This window comes from Acomys minous (genome assembly GCF_964271855.1).
Source record: "Acomys minous genome assembly, chromosome: 17".
Lineage (NCBI taxonomy): Eukaryota > Metazoa > Chordata > Mammalia > Rodentia > Muridae > Acomys > Acomys minous.
In genome coordinates, this window is record NC_140500.1 from 46,084,100 (window position 1) to 46,094,876 (window position 10,777).

At 45.0% G+C, this 10,777-nt stretch overlaps 1 long non-coding RNA gene across 1 annotated transcript; it reads right to left on the reverse strand.

Annotated features, from left to right (window-relative positions):
- Window positions 1-433: 433 nt before the first annotated feature.
- LOC311588250 lies at window positions 434-9,980 on the reverse strand. The gene is made up of 3 exons (XR_014776123.1): window positions 9,829-9,980; window positions 4,016-4,268; window positions 434-1,290 (listed from the first exon to the last, which is right to left on the reverse strand). It is a non-coding gene; the product is annotated as an uncharacterized lncRNA (long non-coding RNA).
- Between the last annotated feature and the right edge of the window lie 797 nt (window positions 9,981-10,777).

The window sequence follows — 10,777 nt, forward strand, 5'->3', positions numbered from 1 at the left end:
TAAACCAGCTATCAAAAAAGACTCACTCCTTCTGATCTCCTGAACATCATAGCATCTTCCAATAGGCTTTGCTATGGAAACCCAAGCACTGGTGCAACCATGCAGGCATCAAAGGTGCCCGGGAAGGGGACATTCCCAGAAATCAGCGGCCAGGGCTCCCTGCTCTAGTGAACTTTCGACGTACTCTTCCTTAAGTAAGTCTCCTGGAGATCTGACACCCACAGGAATCACTCCTGCTTCTGTGCTGTTTATTTCTGGGCTCTCTTTTCAGCACCCTGAAGGGTCTTGCCATAATCCTGAAGTCACTTAGGGGACTACAATACTGTGTTCAGGGAAAACTCGCTTTTCTGTCAGAAGTACTTATTGATAGTCACGGGAGAAAGCCTCTTACAGATAAATCTAACACCACGATAATTCAATATTTTTCCTCCAAAACAAAGCCATTAGCATTTTATTAGAAGAAATATTTCATCTTTCCTCTCCCTCTGTTTAAACACAGCACAGATGTAGCACTCTGTGTGGGTTGTTACAAAGTCAGGGAATATCATTCCTTGATTAATTGCCATACACAGGACTCGAGTTATGTACAATTTGGGTAGTTAACCCTGGCACCTTCCATAAGCAGTTACAGCCAAGCCTTCCAAATAAACACTAAGCACACTTATGATAAATCACTAGGAGCTGTTGAAGGGCATCAAGCCTTACATTCCTCCCTGGGATAGATCATGTCATTTTCAGCATTCCTCTGTAAACTCGGCTGAGGTGACTTCCATTTCCCTGTAGGCTTCAGGGTGTTTTGGCCGCTGTATCTCCTCTTGTCTTTTTAACTATCTTGTGGTCTCAAAATGGCTGGTGATTCAGAAATTACATCAGGAGTCCAAAGATAGACCACACAGAGCTAGGGGGTGGGGGGGGCAGGGGAGACACATAGGGTGAAATGCCCATTGGTTTTACAACTGTTGAGAAATCAAAGATCTGTTCTTAGTGTCCCCATTTAGAGGATACACAGAAACTCCAAGGGTCCCTAGATATGTATACACAACTAAATCCTCAGTTGTGGATACCTTTGTATATGCTTTCTTGCCCACTGCCGCTGACCGTTTTTGCATCAGTCTCCAAAGCTTTACTTAGTCAGTGTTGTAACAGGTATCTAAGACGGCAGAGCCGCCTGCAGCTGAAATGGGGGGAAGTCCATGCCACACATCCTTGTCGAAGGCTCCTGTATGAGTTCCTTGGGCCACTGGCAGCGTAACAGGTGATCTTGTGTTTCCAAGAGATGCTATTTCCTTCCTGGGATAGGCACAATTGTGAAACAGGCATTTCAATATAATTTAAACAAGATTGGCATACCGATACATAAACATCAAGTAATTGGCATCTCTCGTCTTCAGGGTTCATCCACACCCCATCCCCACAGTCGCTCTCCTTAAACGCCATAGATGTAATTCCTTAAAAGTTGACTCATTGGGGACTAACGCAAATAACTTTCCATGTGACCTTTGTTGTAAACGGAAACAAAGGGAGGGTGAGAAGGCCCCGAATGTAAAGGCACTTGCTGTAAAGGCAATTGACAAGAGGTCAATTCCAGGAACCCACATGGGACAGGAGAGAACCAATTTATGTAAGTTGTCTTCTGACATCCACACGAGGGCCATGGAACACACGAGCATAAATTAAAATGTGTAATTTAAAATGTGTGACTGTCGGATAAAGAAAGAAAAACCACTCATTGTCGCCCTATTCCTGAATCACCAGCCTTGGGGATCATGTGCTCTCACTTAAGATATAGAAAATAAAATTCACTTTAACACAATTTTGGTTTATATTAAGTATCCCATAAGTAAACATGCACCACTTTTGCAGTTAAAAATGTTCTTTGAAGTGAATTTAATTAAAGTGTGTGTGTGTATATATATATATGTGTGTGTGTGTGTGTGTGTGTGTGTGTGTGTGTGTGTGTGTGTCCTTCCTTTAAAATAGAAAATGCCATAGGGAAGTTTCTCCATGTCCTAAGACAAGGTTTGTTTGTTTGTTTATTTGTTTGCTTAACTTTCCTGTCCGTTCTAGATGTATTTCTAACCATTAGACCATAGTTCATCTGCTGACAGACACTACAAGTGTCTCACTGGACACAAGAAATGAAAACAAAGGCAGGGGACTGGACAAAATGAAAACAGCCTTTAGGCTTTCCTACCATGTCCTATAATTTTCCAGTTGGCTTAACCATCCAGCATACTTAAGTAACCAACCAACATATTTATTTAGCATTTGGCAGATGGACATGACAGAAACACCATGATTTTCAGATGTACTTCTCTAACTGCCATGCTCCCTTCATGCCAGGTTCCCAACAGGTTCTGACGGTAAATGTGCCCTTACCTGCTGTTTTTCCAGTGTCGGAGTCTCGCACAACCTAAACATGTCCACTCCAATTAATTTAAAACCCTGACATTAAAGCAGAAATCAAATCATTCTCTGCAATCTATTTTTTACCCACAGCATAAAAGAGACTATTTTACATGTTAATAGTAATCTGATGTGGTTGTATAAATCTGATATAAATATGATCCTCTGTTTGGAAATGATGTTAATTTAGTTTAAAATGGAGATTACATTTCAACTTGTAAAGGGGCAGGGTGGAATATTAGCATGCGTGGCTGTTACATAATTTCCCTCTACACTACACAAGTGTTACTCAGAATCTTTTCTGAGCCTCTTTGTTCAAAGCTTTCCCATTCTTCTTATAAGAAAAAGGGCTTCTCTATTAACTATACATTAAACAGGTGGAAGAAATCCTTTAAAAAAAAAGATTAACACCAACATCATAAATGCATTTTTTAAGAAACATTTCAAGTTACAACGTAATAAACTGAACAGAATGTCATAAGAATGTCAAACTGGGCACTGTAAAAATAAATGTTATTCCCATGGAAAAGAAAAAGTCTGCATATTTATGTAACATTCAGCAGATGGGCGTGATATTAATATAGGGTTTTCGGTTGTGCTTTTATAGCTTCTAGATTTTTCTTGCCTAACTTGGCAACCCGAGGCACCATTTGAGTTTTGAATTTGGACAATACTGCAACAGATGTCCAGACCAATAAAATAAACTCCTTAAGGGCTCTGCTTAATTTGTGTAATTGATCAATTTCGGTTGCATGGGCCTCAGCTCCCCAGCATGTAACTGCTTTGCTGTTGGGATTTCGTTCCATATGTTACAGGAGTTTATGGGCTCGCTCTCTCTTCGACAACACTGCAAACAGAACAGGGTCTGTGGTGACACCTGTTGGCAACAAGCAGGGAAAAACAACGTCACTGGAGCTCTGAAATCTCAACTTCACTGGTATTGACACTTGGTCCCAACTCCCTATTGTGGGGGCTGTGCTGTGTCTAGTGCAAGATTCAGCGGTATCCTACAAATGGTAGGTGCACCGGTTCCTCCAACACATGGCAACCTACAGTGTTTCCAGACAGTCCTAAAAATCCCTTCCAGGGCACAGGAGGGGGCTAACATGACTGTATCTGAGAACTCTAGCAGTACAATGGATGTTTCTGGAAGAGCTACAAACAGTACAGCTAAAGGTTTCTCACGCTTCAAAACAAACAAAAAACCCCACCAAAAACAAAACAAAATCCTAAAAAGACAGAAGGGGCTGGGGATGTGGCACAGCCATGCAAGCATGGGACCCTGACTTAGAGCCCCAGAACCCATGTGGGAAATGGTAGGTACAGCTGTGCACACGCAGGATCCCAGCTCGGCAGAGGCAGCGGCTAGTCGGAAGCAGCCACCAGTCAGCCCAGAATATTACTGGCTCCGGGCCAATGAGAGAGCCTGTCTCAAATAAGGTGGACAGCATCTGGTGGAACACCACCCTGGGTTGTCTTTTACCTCCACATGTGCACCCATACACTGGCATTGTCATACACACGTGCTCTTGCAGTGCCCCGCCCTGCCCCTCCCCACCCCGCCCCGCCCCACGTGCATAGAAGTTAGTACAGAAAGAAAGCCAGAAACCTTTTTCCTTGCCTTGGCGCATCTCAATCTAATAACGGTTTTACAGAAAACTTCTGACGACTTCAGCCTGGCCTAGGGTGTCCATGACACACGCTTCCAGCCTCAGCGTCCTCACAGCGCTCCGGTGGGTGGTAATTAAGACGTGGGTTCTGAAGCTCAACACGGAGTGTTCATCACTCACCTATTAAACTTGCTAGAGTTGCTGTGTTAATTATCTCCCGTTTCCTTGATTTAGCATAATACGGCCTGCAGCCTGTGACAGAAATTAAAGGAAAGACCAGTGACCTCTTTTGTGGTTGTGCTAATAACTACATGATAATAAATTAGTTTTCAATTTTCAGAGGACTTAACATGGTTTAAAAAAAAAAAAGAGGAGCAAGAACGCGATGCACAACTCGATAGCAGATAGCGGATCAACTCTGAATTTCCTCCGTAGAATTTCCCAACCAAGGACAATTGGGAAGTTAAACAAACTGTCCTGTTGCTTTGTTGGCTCAGGACATTGCTGATGAGAGAGAGAGAGAGAGAGAGAGAGAGAGAGAGAGAGAGAGAGAGAGAGAGAGAGAGGTGGATATTTTAACAATCTATAGAAGCTCAGCCATGCACTTTTTTCTGAGGAAAAGAAGACATTTGAAACACATACTGAACATAGGCACCCATGCCTACGCCACACACAAAGGCTCCCCCCCCCCCCAGGAAGACAGGCTGATTTGAAGTGTTTCTACTAATATAGGAATAAAAACATGGGAGAGAAAATAGCTTCCCCAGTAGCACAGCAGTGCCGTGACTTCTTGGCGTGTTTTGTGTCTCTCTTACAGCTGCTCCCTGCCTCTAACAGCTTTCTTCCTTTGGCTGGCGAAACGCAAATAAGAATGTACAGGGAGCCTGGCCTCACTCTGATGTACAATAATATTTAGCTAATTAGAAGAATCCTCCCGCTCATTACGCCAGACAGTAGGAAGGAAGACACCACATGAAAGCGTGACACTTGCTGAGCCCTAGGATGGTGTCAAAGCTGAACTGGCATCACTTTCTCCCATTTCTCTATAAACTTGGTCCGAGTGCAATTTCATTCGGGTTTTTTTTTTCCCCCTCATTGGGTTTGACTTTGGGAAGAAACGATTGCTTGAACACTGTGCCATCTTCTGGCCTGATGCTGAACTGCAAGTTCTTTAGGCTGAGAGCAAGTGTCTTGGGGTATAAACTGTGATTTTAAGAGAGCGAAATAGCTACGTAGAAAAATTACAGGATATTCTCTTTGTGATCAGTTAAACTTTGATGGGCCAGTATTTTAATATGGTGCTTGCTTTGCTCCACTCGCAATCTCAAATTAATTTTTAATCTCACAAATATTTACCAGAAGCGACATAGGTATTTGTTTGGCACTTGGAACTAGAGCCCACACAAGTATGGGAATGTTCTCTGACCTTCTGAGAGCTTGAAACCTAGTCATATAATTATAAAATGTGAAATGGGCGAAATTAGAATACAGATAAGAAGTGTGGAAGGAATTTGCTGAAGAGATCTACACAGGGACCTTGTAGGAAAGGTGTCTTTTCAGTGGGCTTTGCCTGCTTGTGAATGACAACAGAAAATGGCTGAAGGTGTGCATGAGCACGGACAGCCTTACAAATGGTACCTTAACACTCAAAGCCACCACATCTTGCCGACACATGGCCTGTAAGGGCAATGAAAAGGCTAACGCTCAGGCTATGCTCTGAGCCAACTGTGTGCAGTCTCTCCGTGACAGAAGTAAGATTCACAAACAAGAGGACGGATGATAAGTGCGATCTGCAAAAGGATGGAGACAGCCTATGTCATGGGAAAATCTGGTTGGGGGAACTGTGATTAAGAGAAGCTGGATATGGCTCCGGCATGCCCCCTACTGTCCGTGTGTGCTCTGTACTTGGTCCTTAGGTGTGGGGACCTTGTGATGGCTAGTCTTGGTTGTCAACTGGACCACATCTGGAATTAACTAAAGCCCAGTGGCAGATACACATGTGAGGGATAGGTTGTTGTTTTTTTTTTTTAATTAAATCATTCAAAGAGGAAGAACCACTTTTAATTCAGATCTTTTCAGGTGGAAGTGTCCACCTCAATCTGGGCCACAGCCTGCATAAAGAACATGGAGGAAGGGGGAATCTTGCTTCTTGCCCATCTGCTCTTGCTCTCCCTGGCAAGTCCACTCCTTCACTGGCATTAGTAGAAGTAGAGTTCCTACTTCTGTGGAATTCTGTGATATCCTGAAGACCAGCTGAGATACCCAGCCTCATGGGTTAAAAAAAAAAAAATACTGGATCCTTGGACCTTGTGTTGGGAGGCAGCCATTGTTGGACTAGCTGGACCACAGCCTGTAAGCCACAGTTAATAAATATCTCCTCTACATATAGAGATAGAGATGAAGATGGAGAGAGAAGATCTGGATATAGATAAATTCAATCCATCAGTTCTGTTCCTCCAGAGAACCCTAACTAGTACAGAATTCAAAAGAAGAAGAACTAGTAGAAAGTAAACATGTCACTTAGGACATAGAAGAGCTTGGTGTAGTTCTCAAAAGACCTCAGTTAGTTCTTTTGAGAGTGGGCTGTTACAAAAAAAAAAAAAACGGCAAACATGGACCCTCCTTAGCTTGCTGGTTTTGTCTTTCATGTCTTGTCACCTGCTCTTTCCATCATGTGCTTCCAGCACTACAAGGCAAACGGATGATCTGGGACTTTCAACCTCCAAAACCATTGGCTTTTTAAAAATCAAATATACAACCTCAGGTTTTGTGCCACTCAAAACAGAGGCTCAGGGGGTGGGGGGTGGGGTGGGAGGAGCCTGCCAAAGCAACACAAAACAGAGCAGGGCAGTTCCAAGTGACTCAACTAGTAGCTGTGTTTCTGGAGGAAGCCCACAGATCTTGACAGGGGAAGAACACTGATGGGGCTCGTGAGAAGGGCTAGCCTGCCAAGGTACTTGTGGCTGCTACCATTAGGACTGTGTACGACTGTACACTAAAGAGGAGCAAGAAAGCCCATGAAAGCACCTGTCTTCATGGCTCAAAGGCAATCACAGAAAACCAATCTGAAAGTAGGTTGGGGGAAAAAAAACCAGAAATGTTCACAAAGTTGCCTTCAGTGGAAAGATAGAATTTATGTAGAATAATGACCCTCTTCAGATATTGTAGGAAAGTTCATCTGTTCTCAGAGAAGGGATAGGAGGAAAGGTGGGAAGCAGGGAGATAAAAGCCCCATTGCTAATGAAGACATTTGTCAAGGAGAAAAAACGAGAGGGGCCACTGTGAAAAAGCAGTACAAAGAAAGTAGGGGGCAGGGGGTAGAGGCTGAGGTCCTTCGTAAGGGACAAAGAACTTCAAAGCAGTTCTGCGCTTGTACTTAAGAGCAGACTCACACATGGAAACCGAGAAAGCAAGAGATGAGGTGGAATTCTCAGAAATAAGAGAAAAGATACACTTCTGAGACACTATGTTCCAGAAGCTATGGCAGAATTGTCCATTTTGCAGCTGGGGCCAATACTCACAGCTCGCTTTGGAGTGAGTTTGTGCCTAAAAGTGAAGATGTGGGAGTCATTAACACCAGAGTCAGAAACAAAAGCGTATGGATTATTAGGAAGGAACTGGGTGAGAAGACAGCGCTCGGGACAGAAAGGAGATACTAAAGATGAAGGGAAATCAAAATGGCCGAAGAGTAGCATGCTATCCGGTCACTGAGAACGCATTTCAGCAATTTTGTATCTGACAGATACTTGCTGGGTGTCCACTGTGTGCCGGGCAGCTTGAGAGCTGTAGCTAAAACACACAGCCAGCCTGAGTCTGCTTCCTCATTGAGCTTAGGTTTTAAGAGAATGAAGAAAACAGTACATTAGGTATAGCCTTGCAGAATTGCAGCTGTAGCCCAGAAGGTGCTCAGGCTCTCCATATTGCCCAGGTTGAATTTGAACTTGCAGCCTTCCTTCCTGCTTCCACCAGCCATGTGCTTAGGGTCATAAACAAGTCCATCATTCCAGGGTTAGACACAGCTCGGTATTGAACCCACGGCTTTGTGCATGCTGAGCAACACTCTATGGACTGAGCTGCACAGCCCTTGACTTTGGATGTGTACAGTGTGTAATCTCACACGATTCCCTCTATGATAATGTCAGGTGACACTTAATGTAGTGTGGGAAATAAAGTAACACCCCCCCCCGGGAGGGAGCGTGGCAAAGCACGGCAGGAGTGGGGGGACTGTCTTCGATCCAGAGGTCAGGGTGGGCTGCTGGAACAAGCCTGTGCACAAGCTTCAGTGGAGTTGGGGGAACATGTGATCTGAATGTAGACACATCACTCATCCTTTCAGGAAAAAGAGACTAATAAAGGCTGCTGGCAGGTGGCATACTCAAGCAGAACTCTGGCAAGGTAAGAGACGTCTGCCCAGCAAGAGCCCCCCCATCCTGTGGGGGAAAGGCACCCCTCTGAGGAGACACAGGTGGGCAGAGGGTGGCCATGGCAGCAACCAATAGAGCCAACTTCAAAAAGTCTCCTCCCTTCAAAGGCTTGGAAGTGGGAGTGAGGGGAGACTGCTCAGTCTGAAAAGCGGTGTCATCACAAGAAAGAGCCTGGGTTGGTTCCCTGGAGATTGTCTATTGTGGTAACTTGTATGTGTAATCCCAGTGCCCAGGGGATACAGACAGGTCACTGGTCAGCCAGCCACTCTAGCTTAACTGATGAGCTCTAGGCTGATGAGAGACTCAGTGTGGCACCTACACCTAGTGGTTAGTGCTGCGGCATCCTCTCTCTGTCTCTGTCTCTGTCTCTGTCTGTCTGTCTCTCTGTCTCTCTGTCTCTGTCTCTCTCTGTCTCTCTGTCTCTCTGTCTCTCTGTCTCTGTCTCTCTCTCTGTCTCTCTCTCTGTCTCTCTCTCTGTCTCTCTCTCTCTCTCTCTGTCTCTCTCTCTTTGTCTCTCTCTCTCTCTCTCTCTCTCTCTCTCTCTCTCTCTCTCTCTCTCTCTCGTGCACATGATGCAAGCCCAGCTTATCCCAGGCACTACAAACTCTAACCACAGGCAGGTAAGGAAAATGAGTGAGAAGGCTGGCCTGATGAAACTGAGACAAGCAGGTGGGAGGGGTGTCCTGCCCTGTCCCAAGGGGACCACTGGACCTCAACTTGAACTTAGACTGCTAGATGTAGGAAGAGAACCCCAGATTACTAGATGCCCTGATACTGCAAGACAAGTTAAAAGAAGGGTTTCTTCAGGCCATCTCCTGGTGTGTATGCTGTTAGAAACTGGAAAGAATTTTAACATGCTCTGCAAGCCAAGCAAAACACATCTGCAGTCCAGATGGGGCCCTGTGGTGCCAGTTTGGGACCTCTGGCTTAGAAAGATGTTAGAACAGTCTCGACACTTGGTCATGGCTCTGAGCTACTGATTTCCCGTCACATAACTCTCCGAAGGCCCACCTGGAGGTCTTGCCTCGTCAGAATGCCTAAATTCCTCAGAGCCCTCTGTCGACCATGCCTTGCCCTCATGAGTGCTAGAGGTGGCAACTTAACTTCTCACCTCCTCATACTGTAGCCTAAACCAACAACCCTCTCTAGCTACTTCCTCGGCCCTCTGAACACTTCCTACAGCACATTTCTTTCCACCCACCTCAGCCCTAAGGCAGACATATTTGAACAGCTTTCTCACTAGCTGCAAAGTCCGAACAACTTCATCCAACCTGAATCCGTAAGCCTCCCTGACATAATCACCCCTAGACGTCATTTCTCCATGGACAAGTTTCCCTTCCACGTCTGCATACAACCGAAGCCCTGTGGGTGTGAACTGCCCCACATACCAGACTCAGTCCACGCCTTTTCTCAATTAGCTCAGGCTTCATTGAATTTTCCCAAGGACCTCTGGGGACCGCTGACACTATCCGGAGTCTGTCCTCTGTGCGGGTGAGTGGCGAGCAGCGCTCCTGAACTCTGCCCACTGTTGTTCAGCAGTTTCCCTATGAGCTGTAAGACCAAACAGAAAGAATTGGTTCCTCAGAAGTATCGCCACCCCCCCCCCCCGCCATCCCCAGAAAAACCTTAAACTGACTTCAACTCTATTTGTTCACAAATTAAAGTAAGGAGTGTCGAGAAAATAGGTGGGTAGACAAAGGAAAAGTATCGGTGAGGCTGGATACCATGGCTCAGTTTGTAAAGTGTTTTCCATGCAAACAGGAGAACCGGCATGCAATACTCAGAACCCATATACAAATGTTAGGCATGGTGCTCACACTTGTAATCCAGGGTTGTAGGGATGAAAACAAGTAGACCTTGGAAGTTGGATAGTCAGCTAATACAGCCTAATGGGTGAGTGTCAGGCCAATGACAAGGTCCATCTCAAAGAAAGTGCATGCATATATATATGCATATATGCATACCCACAAACACACATACACATGCACCGGAACATACATAGATATACACATACGCACACATATATGCATGCATAAATATTAAGGTTATTGTGATTAAAAGTCACTCTGTATGAATTAAGGAGCTAGTGACCACACTTCACACGTCTCTTGACTTTCTCATATTTCCCAAAGAACACTCCCCTTGAGCTATTTTGTCTCTCTAACACCAGGTGAGGGCAGGTTCCCCTGTTCTGAACTCTCACAACCACAGACTTTACACTAAAGCTGAGCTGTTGATTTTCCCCTCTGATCCACACTCCATGAGGGTACAGGGTTCCTGTGACATCACAACAGGTGTATCCCTAGCACCCGGCATCAAGAAGACATCAGTATCGTA